Genomic DNA, 17,597 nt, shown 5'->3' on the forward strand with positions numbered 1-17,597 from the left:
AGTATGCTCACTACTGCTCTTCCATATTTGCACAATGCTGAAATATTCCACTTAAGGATTTTACCCAACCTGTGCAATACAAAATGTCCAATCAAAATAAGACACAATGACTGTCAGAGATTTTAATCTCTAAAATGGACACTCAAAGCAATCTTTTTTTTTCTTTTTTCCTTTTCTTGGAAGGTTTGTGAAGAATGAAATCCATTAGCATTCAGGTTGTTTATGACATCAGAAAATGATGAAAGGAGTTTGAAATGAGAAGTAGCTTAAAGTGTGAGACGTTTTGTGAAAGGATGCATCTGCTTCTTTGCTGGAAGATTTGCATGCCAGCCAAGGCATAGTGAGACAGAGAAACTGTGATTAAATCAAAGAACATTTTATTATAGTACCAGTTTAGGTTCTCAGCAGTCCAGGTAATGAATTTATAGTGTTCTCAGTATACATAAACTACACTTAAAAACATAAAAATAGAGTATAGAAATTCTACAATAAGCTTCCCATAGTTTCTTTAAATAACTATGATTTTTAAATGGAGAGATCACCAAAGATATTTGGAAGAGACTCTGAATATCTAATGCCATGACTGTGACAGTGATCCAATATTATAAAACTCACAAGTGTTTACCTGAGGGTCCATAAGGGCTTGTAGTCAAACATCAAAAGGCAGCCATGCGAAATAGTGGAAACACCTCGTAAGAGATCTTAGCCACAAATTTGATTGTGATGGTTTGGGTGTTACCTGCCCCTCCACACTTTGGAAATCACCCAGACTAGACTCAGCCAGCTCTGGAAATGGAATGAAATTTATATTTACAGCTTAACACAATATACAAGCAGATATTACAGTATATACAGTTATAGACAGAAATAGACAAGGTAAAAGGTAATACAGAAACACAACAGCCCTCCCAGAAACCTGAGTCCCCAGGAGGGGCTCTCAACCACCCTTCCACTTTCTCCCACCCCTCTCCACCTTACCCCAGTCCCAAGGAGGAATGGAGGTTCAGCCAGGGGGTTAGGAAGCAAAGTGGATTAATCAGAGAGATGGCAGAGAAGCTAGAGAGAGTAGCTCATCCAGTTCCCCAGCAGAACGACTCCTTATCTATATTTGGATTTTTGTTCTTATACCTCTTAGCAAGCCTATGAATGAGGTAGACATCAGCCTTGTTTTCCTCTCACAGCCTGTAATCTAGTTCTTCTCACCAAAACATTCCAGCTAGGCACAAACTAGCACATTGATGAACTAAGTACAGACTGCACTCAAAAATTAGATAGAAATTTGGGAACCATTTGTGAAGTGTTCTGGATCACAATAAAAATATGCATTTAATTACCAGACAGAGAGCAGCTACAGTAGCAGTTTGTCATCCTGTGTTTTGGTTCAGAAATTAGTTCTCAATGAAGGAATATATGCACATATTTAAATATAATTTCAGAGGCATGTTTGCATATACCTAAAATTAGGAATATGTTCAGTTAATGAATTTGAATACAGCTTCAAAGGCTATACACCTTTTTTTTTTATAGATCAGGTTCAGAGTTGCCTAGATACACTGCTTTTACTACACATTAGCATTGGGATTTTTTCATCTTGTTTTCACTGCTTTCATTATTATGTCTTCTATTTTAATGCATATTTCAAGTAGTTCATTTTGCGTCAGTCTTGCCTCATAGAATCGTAGAGTCATAGAATCAGCCAGGATTGGAAGGGAGCACAAGGAGCATTTAGTTTCAACCACCCTGCCATGGGCAGGGACACCCTACCCTAGATCAGACTGCCCACAGCCTCATAAGGGCTCTGCAGCGGGACCTTGACCACCTGGACAGATGGGCAGAGGCCAATGGGATGGGGTTCAATAGCTCCAAGTGCAGGGTGCTGCACTTTGGCCACAACAACCCCATGCAGAGATACAGGCTGGGGTCAGAGTGGCTGGAGAGCAGCCAGACAGAGAGGGATCTGGGGGTGCTGCTTGATACCCGCCTGAACGTGAGTCAGCAGTGTGCCCAAGTGGCCAAGAGAGCCAGTGGCATCCTGGCCTGCATCAGGAATGGTGTGGTCAGCAGGAGCAGGGAGGTCATGTACTCTGCACTGGTTAGACCACACCTTGAGTACTGTGTTCAGTTCTGGGCCCCCCAGTTTATGAGGGACATTGAGATGCTTGAGCGTGTCCAGAGAAGGGCGACGAGGCTGGGGAGAGGCCTTGAGCACAGCCCTACGAGGAGAGGCTGAGGGAGCTGGGATTGGTTAGCCTGGAGAAGAGGAGGCTCAGGGGTGACTTTATTGCTGTCTACAACTACCTGAAGGGTGGTTGTGGCCAGGAGGAGGTTGCTCTCTTCTCTCAGGTGGCCAGCACCAGAACAAGAGGACACAGCCTCAGGCTGCGCCAGGGGAAATTTAGGCTGGAGGTGAGGAGAAAGTTCTTCACTGAGAGAGTCATTGGACACTGGAATGAGCTGCCCGGGGAGGTGGTGGAGTCACTGTCCCTGGAGCTGTTCAAGGCAGGATTGGACGTGGCACTTGGTGCCATGGTCTAGCCTTGAGCTCTGTGGTAAAGGGTTGGACTTGATGATCTGTGAGGTCTTTTCCAACCCTGATGATACTGTGATACTGTGTGATCCAGCCTGGCCTTTAACTCCTCCAGGCATGGGGCCTCAACCACCTGCTTGAGCAACCTATTCCAAGGTCTCATGAAAATGCTGTGCTTGTTTCTAGTTTTGGTTTGATCTCTGTAAAGACATTAACCATCTGAACACTGGAAAATATATAACCTGATATATTTAGATACTTTAAAATGCTTTTATGATGAATGGAGCCATGTAGGTAGAATACCTCAATATGAGAAGAAACTTCTTTACTGTGGGAGTTACAGAGCACTGGAACAGGATGTCCAGAGAGGTTGTGGAATCTCCTTCTCTGGAGACTTTTAAAGCCAACTTGGGCATGTTCTTGTGTGGCATTCCCTAGGTGATCCTGCTTTGAGGGGGGGCTTGGACTCAATGATCTCTGCATGTCTCTTCCAACCTCTAACATTCTGTGATCATGTAACTTCTGTTCTTCTAACAAAAGCCCAATGAATATTTAGCACTGATAGAAGCACATGGACTACTGCTGCTTAGAAAAGATCCTGAAAGGTTCATACAGGTCAAGAATAAGTGAAAGATGCTCCTGCATTTTATGTGTTCTGTGGCCAGAAGGAAATTAAAAGGCTGAATTCAGTCATGTTCCCAAAGGACAGGCAACAATATAAAAAAAAAAAATTCCCCCAAATTCATAACCCAGTAGTATTAGCTGAGCAAAGAGGTCAATGATAAACAAAGCTCACAACCTTAGGTAAGTGCTACCTGTTGTGAGACAGATACATGATGTTGCATGCTATCATTTTGTTATGCAGACCTCAAAAGGTTCTGAGGGATCTGATAATCAGCTCAGAAATAGCTAAGACAAGCATCTCAAGACAGCTCACTTTGTTGAGTTGTTTATTTCCTAAGCATAGGAGGGAGGTTTGCTTCCAAAACTGGAATTTACAACAGTCAAGGTGATGAGTGTTGGGACATAGAAATCAGGTGAGAAATACGAGGTTGTCATGGTAGAAGTATCTGCTTTATGAGCTCAGGTACTTGTGGGAGGCTACAAATAAAATGTGATGTTTTGTGATCTAGGGTATGGCCAACACAATATTGGAGAAGGGTAGAGTTGAGATGTCCTCTTACTGCTCCTTGGGTCATTTCTAAGTTGTGGATCATCTTCTACAGAAAAACACATAAGCATAACAAATTTCACCTCTCTGCATATCCAATCATTTTCTTCCCTTCCTGGATATACACTCATTCAAATTTACCATGTGGTGAGTTCTCTGCAGCCTGTTGTCTTGGATACTTATGTAAGCCATCAGAACAGTGGGTTTTTCTTCTGTCAGTCTGAAGTAGATCACTGCTGTGAGTACCTAGGAAAACGGTCTACCAATGGTGGTTGGATTGTATGTATTATAGTTCAAGAAAGTTAAGCTCTAAGAATTTGATGGGACTCTTTCAGAAACTTAAGTCCATGGATAACTATATTCATAGCCAAATATAGTTGTTTGAGTTATTTGGCTTTGGTTTAGGAAGATCTATTAAGACTAAAATGTTTGATGACATTTTCAAGACAGGTAGCTACCTAGTTAGATAGCATCCCTCAGTGTTTCAGAGCTCACAGAGTTCAGTGTTCAGTCAGGCTGGGGTGTACAATACTTAGCAGATTTCAAGTATCTTTTCAGCATAGCCAAGTTTTACTGATGTTATCTTCCACACTTAGGTACCTCTATATCACACACTATATATAAGCAGTCTGCTGTATTTAAGTCTCAAAACCTCTGGATCTGAGTCTCCACTTAGTCCGTGTTTTTTTCTTGTCTGCCTCATGTCTCAGAATCTAAGCATGGGGAAGCTGCAGGAGACTGTTTTTGCCTTCTTGTTTGACACTATGCTAGGTAGGAAAGTGCCCTCCCCTTCCCTTCCATTCCCTCCTCTCCCCTTCCCTTCCCTACCCAACAAAACACAATCTTCTTTGCTGGGCTTTTCCGTCCACGTGGAAGCTACTTGCGCGTGCCTGACCTGATTTTGAGGTAGCATTGAATAGCATGGCATTGGGAATAGAAGGAGAGATAAAAAACAAACAAAAAAAAAGGACAAACATTGCACAATAAACCCCCTTAGTTGTGTAGTTACAAGTTCAAAAAAGGTTTGTGAGTCTGGTGCTTTGTCTTTCCCATTTCACATGGTCCTGCTGCTAAAAAAAAAATTTCCCTGAGGTTCCTGCTGCATCTTTCCTATAAATGATTCTCTTTGATCAGAATCCAGTGCAAGCAGGGATTTTTTTTTTTTTTTATATAGTCTTACAGAGGCAATCATTCCATATCACAGCACTGAAACTCTTGACAGCTCAGTGGGAGTGAGAAGAAGAAGCAGGATTATCTAAAAAAGAGAGAAAAAAGAGGAAGCAATTCAAAGTCAGGCCAAAGATGACAGGAGAACCAGGAGAGCAGCTGTACAAAATCATACTTGATCTCTGCCAGAGATGAGGTATGTAGGGGCAAATGACAACTCCTAATTAAAATTATGACTGATTACCACATAAGGAATGCCACAATTTGCTGAAGACCTGGAGTCGAAGATGAAGCACTTTTATTTGCAGAAAACGTTAATTTAAATGTCCACGTATTTAGAGGAACATCTGTGGCATATTTCTGATAAAATCCAGTCCATAATTACATCCTTCTTTTTTTCACTAAAACTTTTAAATTGTCTTTTATCCAAGCCCTGACTTTTCACTGCAGTTAATAGGGAGGAAGACAAACTGAAAACAAAATTTGGATGAGACACCAACTGTAATTCATCGGTCCTCCTTTGAAAATCCAGGAATGAAGCTGTTTTAAAATGCAGTATCCACTGTAGTGTAGTAGATTCACAGACCCTCATCAAGTGGCCCAGGAGACTATTTTGCAGAGATTTTGCATGCTCTATATGCATGTGAGCAGGATTCACAGAGGGATACATATACGTAAGCTTTATTCAAACACATGCATTGGCTCACCTGAAAGCACATTTTGAATTGGGATTCTACAACTACCTGAAGGGATCTTGTAGCCAGGTGGGGTTGGTCTCTTCTCCCAGGCAACCAGCAACAGAACAAGGGGACACAGTCTCAAGTTGTGCCGGGGGAGGTCTAGGCTGGATGTTAGGAGGAAGTTCTTGACAGAGAGAGTGATTTGGCATTGGAATGGGCTGCCCAGGGAGGTGGTGGAGTCACCATCCCTGGAGGTGTTCAAGAAAAGACTGGATGAGGCACTTAGTGCCATGGTCTAGTTGACTGGACGGGGCTGGGTGTTAGGTTGGACTGGCTGATCTTGGAGGTCTCTTCCAACCTGGTTGATTCTATGATTCTATGATTCTATGAATGAGATTAGCCAACTGCTGTGTTGTTTTCTCTTGCAAGATGACTCAATCATTGTCCAAGTTGATATTTTTTTCAATACAGAAGATTAAATCATTATCACCTTTTGCTGGTTGCTTCCCATTTCTCAGGAATGGTGAGGCCTTTGGGAAACTACCTTGTGTAGGGTTTTCCTAGCATTAGGTCTTGGAATGGCTAGATGCTTGTTTCCTTAGAAATTTGCAAGGAAAGACTGGGACTATTTGGGTATTGTCATGTTCTTCCCTCAAGTCTCCTCAGGTAGAGACTAGGACAGTGACAGAGAGCCTGGACAAAACCCTTATCAGGGAATACAATAACAGTTACACAGCGTAGAGTCATTAAACACTGACCCAACCCAAACCTCTACAGGTTTATACACAATTTGTAAGCCCCAGTTGATGCCAATGTAATATAGAAGATAAAGTTAATTCTTCATAGACCATCCTCTTCTCTACATTTGATTAGCTAGGCTCTTTGTGCTTTTCTTGTGTCTTGAAGAAACTTCCCATCCACCCTATCAACACTATTCTGTTTATGATGGGTATAATTTCCCAAGCATCAACACAAAAGTCTCATTTTAGAGTAATTGTCATAATGCAGAGCAATATGTTGTATTTTATGTGATCAGTTTGAATCTGAGTTTTGTTGCCTTCATTCTGAAGAAAATCTCTCATGGATTTCAGTGAGACCTGGATCAGTTTCTTTTACTGTTCCATTGAACATTCTGAAGCAGTACTTTGACCATTCATTAGGATAGATATATCAGAGACTGAAATCATAAAATCATAGAGTCATAGAACCAACCAGGTTGGAAGAGACCTCCAAGATCATCCAGTACAACCTAGCACCCAGCCCTAGCCAATCAACTAGACCATAGCACTAAGTGCCTCATCCAGTCTTTTCTTGAACACCTCCAGGGACAGTGACTCCACCAACTCCCTGGGCAGCCCATTCCAATGCCAATCACTCTCTTTGGCAAGAACTTCCTCCTAACATCCAGCCTATACTTCCTCCAGCACAACTTGAGACTGTGTCCCCTTGTTCTGTTGCTGGTTGTCTGGGAGAAGAGATCAACCTCACCTGGCTACAGCCTTCCTTCAGGTAGTTGTAGACAGCAATGAGGTCACCCCTGAGCCTCCTCTTCTCCAGGCTAAACACCCCCAGCTCCCTCAGCCTCTCCTCGTAGGGTTTGTGCTCCAGACCTTTCATCAGCTTCGTCGCCCTTCTCTGGACATGTTCCAATATCTCAACATCTCTCTTGAATTGAGTAGCCCAGAACTGGACACAGGACTCAAGGTGTAGCCCAACCAATCTTGAGTACAAGGGAAGAATAACCTCCCTTCTCCTGCTGGCCGCAATGTTCCTGATACAGGCCAGGATGCCATTGGCTCTCTTGGCCACCTGGGCACACTGCTGGCTCATCTTCAGCCTACTATCTACCAGTACCCCCAGGTTCCTTTCTTCCTGGTTGCTCTCCAACCACTCTCTCCCCAGCCTGTAGTGCTGCTTGGGGTTGTTGTGGCCAAAGTGCATAACCCTGAACTTGGTCTTGTTAAATCTCACCCCCTTGGCCTCTGCCCACCCATTCAGCCTGTCCAGGTCCCTCTGCAGAGCTCTGCTACCTTCCAACAGATTGACACCTGCTCCTAGCTTGGTGTCATCTGCAAACTTACTGATGCTGGACTTAATCCCCTGGTCTAGACCATCAATAAAGAAAATACAGCCTGGCAGATTAGTATTCACTAGGGCCTTGTATAGTAGTATTAACATTTCCCACTCTCCTTGTAACTGCATCTTTATATAGCAATGCTTTGCAGTGTTTGGACTTACTACGAGATAAGGTTATTTTTGGAATTATGGAATGTCCACAGGAATCTCCTTCACACAGCATATAAAATCGACCTAAGTTCACTGCAAACTCGGAGCTGCCTGTGTTTATGATTTTGTAACTCTCAAGTACTTGCCTGATTTTTATTTTGACTTATGAGAAAAAAAAAACAAACCTGTAAATGAAACCTTCAGAGTCATGTAGACATGACTTACATCCAGGCCATTTGATTAGCAAGTTGGATGTCTCAAATAGTGCTGCAGCAGAACAACTAACCTTCAGAACAGAGTATAAATAGCTGGCCATCTCTTAGTGTCATTGTCAGTGGCTGCCATGGTCCATTTTAATCATTAGCATCTTGCCAGCAGCTTAGATGTGAACAGGGACTACTCTACTATCATCTTTGCTGCCAAGTAATATTTTGCATCTGAAGCAACTCTGAAGAGTTTCACTAAGTGCTGACATTAAGTAGTAGTTACATATCTCAAAATTCATAGAGAAATACCTGGAATGTTATGAAGAAATAATATTGTTCTAAATGACCATAAAAAGAAGTTTTCTGTTCTGTGAGTCAGAACTACTCTCTAGTTTGAGAGTAGCTCATGGTACTGCAGTTTCTTACTGGTGAACCAGTAAGAACTAGTAGAGGTAAGGGATGGTGTCCTTTAATTCAAGTGCTCAGGACACCAGCAAAAAACTTCAGTTGTTATAAACCAAAATAACCAGAAAATAGCAATTTGCAGCATATTCTCAGTGCATGCAAGGCAAGCAGAAAGGTTTTCAGTGAGCTTTCCAGCTGGTAAAATCTGGAGTGCCTCCTCTAGCGTAAATCAAGCAGAGCTGTCAGCAAAGGTGCATTAGTTTCCACTAGCTGAGAGTCTGATAGAAGGACTTAAGTAATGCAGTATTGATTTTCACTAGCTGGTGACTTCCAACAACAACTTTTCACATCATAATTTAGAGTATCTCTAATTATTATTCTAATGGTCAGACTGCATGTGGCAGTGATAGCCTAGAAACTTTACTGCCTTCTCCATTTCTGTTGTGTTTATTAAAAGTGGGTTACATTTATCTGTGAGGTCTGTTTTCATGCAATCTTTCAAGTTTTAGAAAGGATCTCATCTAAATGAAAAAATTAGGTAATGATCTTGCTTTCCTTAAACCTGCAAACCAACTGGATCATCACTTAGAAAGAATGTTGACATGTTCAGACAGAAGGCAGGTGCAACCAGAATGTATCTACTGGCCCCGCCATAATCTAGTCCCATAATTTGTAATTCATAGAATCATAGAATCAACCAAGTTGGAAGAGACCTCCAAGATCACCCAGCACAACCTAGCAACCAGCCCTATCCAGTCAACTAGACCGGAAAGCCAGGCTTTTCTTCAACACCTCCAGGTATGGCAACTCCACCACCTCCCTGGGCAGCCCATTCCAATGCCAATCACTCTCTCTGGCAAGAACTTCCTCCTAACATCCAGCCTAGACCTCCCCCAGCACAACTTGAGGCTGTGTCCCTTTGTTCTGTTGCTGTTTGCCTGGCAGAAGAGACCAATCCCCATCTGGTTACAGCCTCCCTTCAGGGAGTTGTAGACAGCAATGAGGTCACCCCTGAGCCTCCTCTTCTCCAGGCTAAACAATCCTATCTTCCTCAGTCTCTCCTCATTGGGTTTGTGTTCCAGGCCTCTCACCAGCTTCATCACCCTTCTCTGGAAATGTTCCAGTATCACACAGTATCTTAAAATCTCTTTTAAATTGAGGTGCCCAGATCTGGACACAATACTCAAGGTGTGACCTGACCACTGTTGAGTACAGGGGAAGAATAACCTCCCTTATCCTACTGGCCACAGTGTTCCTGATCCAGGCCAGGATGCCATTGGCTCTCTTGGCCACCTGGACACACTGCTGGCTCATCTTCAGCCTACTGTCACCATTATTCCAACATGTGCCTTATTAAAACCATATGTTTTATTTTTTTCCACTTTTATCTCTTCATTTTAACTTTTATGAATATTCTAAGAAGACATTCTAACTTTAAGGATCTAACAGGGATGGTAAATGTTTAAATCAACTTTGACCATGTCAGGGAACTATATACAGGTGAGAAAGTATCAGTTACAGCAAATATAGGATACAGATGTTTTTGGAGAAAAAGGAGAAAGAGACAGATCTTTAAAGAGACTTCAGCTCATACTGGATTTTATGACTCTTTTCCAAAAGTTCAAATACTACAGCCTGAGTCTTCTTCTGTAAGGTATTTGATTTTAACAAGTGTTATTAATAACTGAATAACACAGAAAAACTTGTTCCAAAGCCACCAAACGTCATTCCCAGATTAGCATTTCAATAACGGCATTGGCTCAAGGAGTAAGACATAAAGGAAGTCATGAATGCAAGTCTTAAGGGAATATGAGCAGAATATTTATGTGGGAAGCAAAATGATTTTATTCTAAAACATGATCTGTATATTCCAGCATTATAAGCAATGGTCTTTGATTCCAACTAGAATCTGGAGTGCTTCATAGAGAAAAAAAAAATCATTTTCCCTTTAGTATCTTTACTAAAGCAAAGGAAACTTACCCTAGCCAAGCTGATTAGAATCCTAATATAGTCACTATCAATAGTTACATTCCTCAGCAAAATTGTCTGGAGTTAGGCAAAGATCAGCTGCTAACAAGTCTGATTCAAGCTAATATTCTTCATCCAACAAATAGCTTTCAGGAAATCCCAGAACTGTGATTTCACCTGTGTCTGTGTATATGACTAGATGGATGGACAGATGTTCTCATCTCTGTACAAACATTTCAATTACTGAGAACCTCACCTCTAAGAGGTGTTCCAAAGGAATATGACAAAATGCACATTTAATGAAAAATGACAAGAAATTGCACTTCCCTGATAGTCTGTCTGTAATCTTGCAATGACCTGCTCTCTTCCCAGCATTAGTCAGGATGCACATGCAGCTAGTGCTCAGAGGTCATGAATTTAACTGGCACTGACACTGACACAGTGCTACCTGTAGTTCCCTGTATATGAGCTCATCACCTCCCATGAGCTTCAGCCTGTTTGACTCAGGCATGGTGAGATATTTGGCAAGAAAATACTGTGATACAAGCTCTAGGTTAACTCACCAATGAGTATTCATAGAATCAACCAGACTGGAAGAGACCTCCAAGATCACCGAGTCCAACCTAGCACCTAGACCTGTCCAATCAACTAGACCACGGCACTAAGTGCCTCAGCCAGGCTTTTATTGAACACCTCCAGGGATGGCAACTCCACCACCTCCCTGGGTAGCCCATTCCAATGTGAAGAAGTTCCTCCTAACATACAGGCTATACCTCCTGTGGCACAACTTGAGACTGTGTCCCCTTGTTCTGTTGCTGGTTGTCTGGGAGAAGAGGCCAACCCCTGCCTGGCTACAGCCTCCCTTCAGGTAGTTGTAGACAGTAATGAGGTCACTCCTGATGGACATGACTTCTTAGCAATATTAGCTAAAAGGAAGTGTTTTACAAGGCATACTATGTACACTTTACATTTATACTGTCAGCTATGGAGTATAGAAGTACCAGGTAAAAAACCTTCCAGACTCAGCAACTTCCATCTGGCCTAGAGCAATAAAACATGACTACTGAGGAGTTCTGGCCATAGTGAAAACACTACAGCATGTTCTTGACACAGTATCCTGCTTTTCCAATTCTATCAGATTAGATTCATGGTCTCCATCCTTATCTTCAAGGCCCAGAGTATCCCAAAGGTACTATCCAAGTGCCAGATACTCAGTACTCCTGCATGCATGCTTATAAACAAAACTCAAAGCAAACCTGTGTTTACAGTGTGATTATGAGAGAAAGGTGGTGGATATAGTCAATTTATTTAATGCTGTCTTCAAAGGCAGCCAGAAAGTCTGCTGAATGCTGTAATCAAATGTGAAACAAATTACACTTACTATCAGACTGGCTTCACCATCACTTGAAAAGAATGTGTTCCCTTCAGGTTTCCTCACAAACATGGTAATAGAAGGGCATCTCCTTGTATTACCACATTCTCCTTTTGCAAACATAATTTTGTAAATCTGGAAAGAAATAGAGAAAACAAACCCAAGACAAGAAATTGACTACCACTGATGTGAGAATACAACTGCGTTTCACTAAAGTGCTTCTATGAGGAGCATCTGAGGGAGCTGCATTTGTTTAGTCTGGAGAAAAGGAGGCTGAGAACCTTGTTGTTCTCTGCTACTATTTCAAAGGAAGTTGGAGAGAGAAAGGGTCCAACCTCTTCTCCCTGATGGGAAGGAACAGTCTCAAGTTGTGCCAGGGTAGGTAAAGGCTGGATATTAGGAAGAAGTTCTTCACAGAGAGAGTGATTTCCCATTGGAATGGGCTGCCCAGGGAGGTGGTGGAGGCACCGTCCCTGGGGGTCTTCAAGAAAAGACTGGATGAGGCACTTAGTGCCATGGTCTATTTGATTGGTTAGGGCTGGGTGATAGGTTGGACTGGATGATCTTGGAGGTCTCTTCCAACCTGGTTGGTTCTACGATTCTATGATTCTATGACTAGAAGAAATGAATGCAAATTGCACCAGAGGAGGTTTTGGACAGGATGCAAGAAAATATTTCTTCACCAAAACAGTTATCAGACATTGGAATAGTCTGTCCAGGGCAGTGGTGGAGTCACCATCCCTGAAGGTATTTAAACAGCATATGGCCCTGGTGCGTAGAGACATGATTCAGTGGTGACCTTGCAGTACTGGGTTGAAGGTTGGATTAAGTGATCTTCAAGTTCTCTTCCAACCAAAGGTATTCTGTGAGTCTGTTTGTTTCTTTTCATACAAAGTGTTATCTAGAGGAAGCAAACCATTCAGTATTGCTTCATAAAAAATTGTTTGCAATGCAACACATTTATTTTCAAGCAGGGATTGCACTAGGGTGTGCAGGGTAGCAACAACAAAGATTCTACATTATTTCTTAGTCATACTCTAATAGGTATAATGTAACTGTCTTTTCTTCAAAAAAGCTCTGTCTGCAAGTCAGTACTTAAGGTAACCTATTGAGAAAGATTGGAAATGGAGATGTAAATCTAAGTTCTCTAAATATAAGAATAGTAATACAAAACACATGGCACTTGCAATGATAGAATTTACTCTCACAGGGGGAAGATTAACTTGAGTGCTGTGTCCAGTTCTGGGCTTCTCAATTAAGGAGAGAACTTGAGATACTGGAACGTGTGCAGAGAAGGGCAATGAAGCTGGTGAAAGGCCTGGAACACAAATCCTGTGAGGAGAGGTTAAGGGAGCTGGGGGTGTTTAGCCTGGAGAAGAAGAGGCTCAGAGGTGATCTCATTGCTGTCTACAACTCCCTGAAGGGAGGTTGTAACCAGGTGGGGGTTGGTCTCTTCTGCCAGGCAACCAGTAACAGAACAAAGGGACACAGTCTCAAGTTGTGCCAGGGGAAGTCTAGGCTGGATGTTAGGAGGAAGTTCTTGCCAGAGAGAGTGATTGGCATTGGAATGGGCTGCCCAGGGAGGTGATGGATTTGCTTTCCCTGGAGGTGTTCAAGAAAAGACTGGATGTGACACTTAGTGCCATGGTCTAGTTGACTGGCTAGGGCTGAGTTCTAGGTTGGACTGGATGATTTTGGAGGTCTCTTTCAACCTGGTTGCTTCTATGATTCTATTATATGGCTTTGCCATTATCATCACAGCTATTGTCTGACTTTTATAATAAATGAAAAGGAATGAAAACATTTTGGAGTCAGCCACAGAAAAAAGTTAAGAAATATTATTCTAAATGCTCAAGTAGATATTTTTAAAGTTATTGTAGTATGAAGAAAAATAAATCTATGAAAACCATAATTTAGCCAACTTTCCCCCAGCCTAAATTCCACTTAAGTCTCTGAACCTAGTATTTCCTATTGGCTGGCTGCCTCAGAAAGCCTAGAGCCAGGAAGAGGTATCAAGTCTTAGCTGCATTTAGGTTGAATCAAGGCCTCTGGGACCAGGCATTGGTCATAAAATAGAGCAGAAATATCCTTCACTGCAGTTCTTTTGTTCCTTTTATGTGGTAATACCTCTAGCACCCTTGTAGTCCCATGGCCTTGCTTGGGGGCTGAACCAAGGCTTCCAGTGATGTCCTTTATATAGAATCATAGAATCAATAAGGTTGGAAGAGACCTCCAACATCATCCAGTCCAACCTAGCACCCAGCAATGTCCAATCAGCTAGACCAGGGCACTAAATGCCTCAGCCAGGCTTTTCTTGAACACCTCCAGGGACAGCGACTCCACCACCTCCCTGGGCAGCCCATTCCAATGCCAATCACTCTCTCTGCCAACAACTTCCTCCTAACAGCCAGCTTATGCCTCCCTCAGTACAACTTGAAACTGCATCTCCTTGTTCTGTTACTGGTTGCCTGGGAGAAGAGACCAACCCCCACCTGGTTACAACCTCCCTTCAGGGAGTTGTAGACAGCAATGAGGTCCCCCCTGAGCCTCCTCTTCTCCAGGCTAAACAACCCCAGCTCCCTCAGCCTCTCCTCATAGGGTTTGTGTTCCAGGCCTCTCACCAGTTTTTCATTATTTTCACGATACTGCATTTTCTTATTGGTGAACCTGGAGGAGAATTAGATGTGTAATCTAGTAGAAAAAGCAGGCACTTCAGTAAAGATGTAAGACTGAAAATACGATTACTTTAGCAATGGTAAACAAAATCTTTATTAGCATTTGAGCTGATGAGAGGGCACAGTACATGCAAATCAACTCAAAGATAATAAATAAAGCAGTGAATTTTAAAAAGATATGAATAAGTGAGCAGGATATATTATTATTTGCAGGGGGAATGTATCAGGATGACAAAAAGTGTACATGATAATTTCATACCTGTTACCTTTGGCAGTACAAGAGAGATGTTTTCGTTTACAGTGTTGGGCTTTGATCTCCTAATCATTGTCATGTCCTGGCGCTAGCAGAGAGCCTCAGATTACAAAAATGGCAGGACCATCACAGCCTGTGGCAGATCATCAGTTATGCTGTGGCTCTTGATAGGCTGTCAAGTTACAAGGCAATGAATCTCAGTAGATATTTCTAAATTAAGAAAGGGGGAGGGGAAAAAAAGGACAGAAAACAGAACAGTGTCCAAACCATAACTTTTGAACAACACAGAAACCTATGATTAAATCTCTAAAGCCACATGTGCTGGCAGGTCAGTAGCTACAGTGGTGCCTACTGTGAGAAGAGAGCAAGAAGCAATTGAGTTGGCATGGTTAGCTTTCTCTATCATTACAATGAGTTTGACTGAGCTGGAATTAACTCTCCTCAGAGCATCTTTCTAGTGCTGTGCTCTGCAGCATTGTAGCTGGATGTTGATAACACAGCACTGTTTTTGCTATTGCTGAGCTGAGCATCAAGGCTCTGATTTTCCAACATTCCCCTGCCCCAAGAGTACACTGAGGAGTGGGCAAGGTCTTGGGAGGGGACACAGTGAGACAAGATGATCCAAAGGGCTGTTCCATGCCATATGACATCAGCTCAGACATAAAAGCTAACTAAAGGAAGTTGATGTGGGGACATCCTTTGATGGAGTCTGTCCTCCAGAGCAACCACTATGGGTATTGAAGGGCTGCTTCCCAGGAGTGACCAAACAGCATCTTTGTGATGGAAAGTAGAGAATAGCATCTTTGCTTTTGCTTCCACAGTCAACATTTGTTTTGGTTTTGCACCCTATTGAATTGCTTCTATCATGACACCTGTGCTTTTGTTATATTTTCCCTCTTCCATCTAAGAAGGAGAATGATAGAGCAGCTTTGATGTTCACCTGCCCCTAGCCAATGCCAAACCACCACAAGCATGCATGCCTACACTGTCCATGTGCTATGATTTGAATGCCAGGATCTCAGAAGCTGGATAAACATTTACCAGTTGTGAGAGCTGCCAGGCCACACCATGGTTTGCCGCCATGGTTATGTGGTGTTTATGGCTTTGTGGAGCTCAGCTGTGTGACATGTTCAGCACCTGGAGCCAGCAGAGCTGCCTTTGTCTGGAACAGAAATCCATTCAGGATAGTAGAAGTACCAGCAGAGAAAAACTGTTGCTGCTTTACTGTTAGAGGATGTCTTCAATCAGTGTAGCACACATCTGATAAAGAGGGCAATTCAGGTAAACAAGGTGCTCTTGCCACTCTCTTCGCTCACCTCTCCCTGTCTGCTGCCTGGGGCCACTACCTTTATCCGCTCTACCTGACCCTTGTTCCACAGCACTCTGCACCGATCCAGTGGGTGATTGAATGAGGCGTTCCCAGCCGGCCACCGCTCCAGCTCGCCTCATCAGCCCGATTGTGCCTATGGACTCTTCTCAGACAGCACACCCCAAATTCAGATTGAACTATCAGCTCCATGTAAAATCAACCATGTAGCCTTTGCTATGTATATTTTGGGACCACAGATACTGAGACTTCCAATTAGTGAGTATTTGAACTCTCTCGATTCAAGTTGCTAAGGAATTTCATTGACTTTACCAGCAGCACTTTATGCCACAAGACTCTCTGACCAGGACATTTCTAAAACCTCTACCAAGTTGCTTAATTCGGCTGTAAATAGACATTCTGTAAAGTAGTTTCACCAACCGTGTACAAAGAATTTGTGTGGGTTAGCTGTACAGGAGTTTGGGGGAAATTCTCTTTGTATATATTAATAAATTATTTAATAACCTCAAATTGACCTCATATCTCACCCCAAATGCAGACTCAAGCCCCTCCACAACAAGAGGTGGATGTCCACAATGTGTACAGCAAAAGCTTGCTTGACTGCTGTGTCATCACAAGCCTCAAAGAGAAAACAGAGATGCTGAAATCCCAGAAAGGTGTATTACTCCCCCAGGGAAGATTTGATCATGACTTCATAGGGTCATGCTCTAATCTCATTGGGATCACCCCTTTTAAAAATGTTTATTTCTGCATAAAAACTGCAACCCTAAATACTGATGAACAAATCACATGAAGGAGGCCACAGGTTAACCCTTGAAAAAAAGCTATTCAGAGAAACTGAAGAATTTTGGTCTTGTGAGAAGATTGAAAATCACTGTCGCTTCTGTGTGCATCCCAAAATGTGTCATGGGTGACTAGATTTTAGACCAGGTTATTTTAAAACCGTTATCCAGACATCTTCCTGCATTTTATTTAGTTTAGAAAAGCTACTCTTGGTCATTCACTCTGTCATGGTGGACTAACAGGCTTTGCAGTACACAAAAGAGCCAGAGTAGGTGAACAGCAAAGTGGGGTAGCAAAGCTGTGCCCAGGCAGCATATTTCAGGAGAGTATTTACTTTACATGAATAAATGCTTTCTTCTGAGTAGTCATTCTTGCCAGTATTCCTTTGCAAGTGACCCACAATCTCTCTTGAGTAGATGCACAAAGTACATCCACATGTTGTGGACTGAAGAATTATACCTCCAGAAGGAATCCAAAAGAGATACTTATCTAATGCATTCTGACATAAGGAGCTTTTTGGACACCAGTGGGACATTCAATGCACTTCAAAAAGAAGCCAGGATTGTAAGACAAGCATTAGTCAACTTCTCTTTAATATTCAATAAGTCCTAATGTTTGGTGTAACATGTCCTGGGTTAGGGCAGATCCCTTCCCCGGTAGAATAAACTCACCACAACATGGATATTTTTTTTTTTTTGGAAAGTCAGGGAAAGATGAAATTGTATTTCTTAGAATTTAAATATAATAGTATAAGGAGAAATAAACTACTATAGAAAATATATGATAACCTTAACAAAGATGGGGAAGGAGTCAAGCGACGGCAAAGCAGCAGCAGCA

This window comes from Pogoniulus pusillus, chromosome 3, assembly GCF_015220805.1.
Source record: "Pogoniulus pusillus isolate bPogPus1 chromosome 3, bPogPus1.pri, whole genome shotgun sequence".
Classification (NCBI taxonomy): domain Eukaryota; kingdom Metazoa; phylum Chordata; class Aves; order Piciformes; family Lybiidae; genus Pogoniulus; species Pogoniulus pusillus.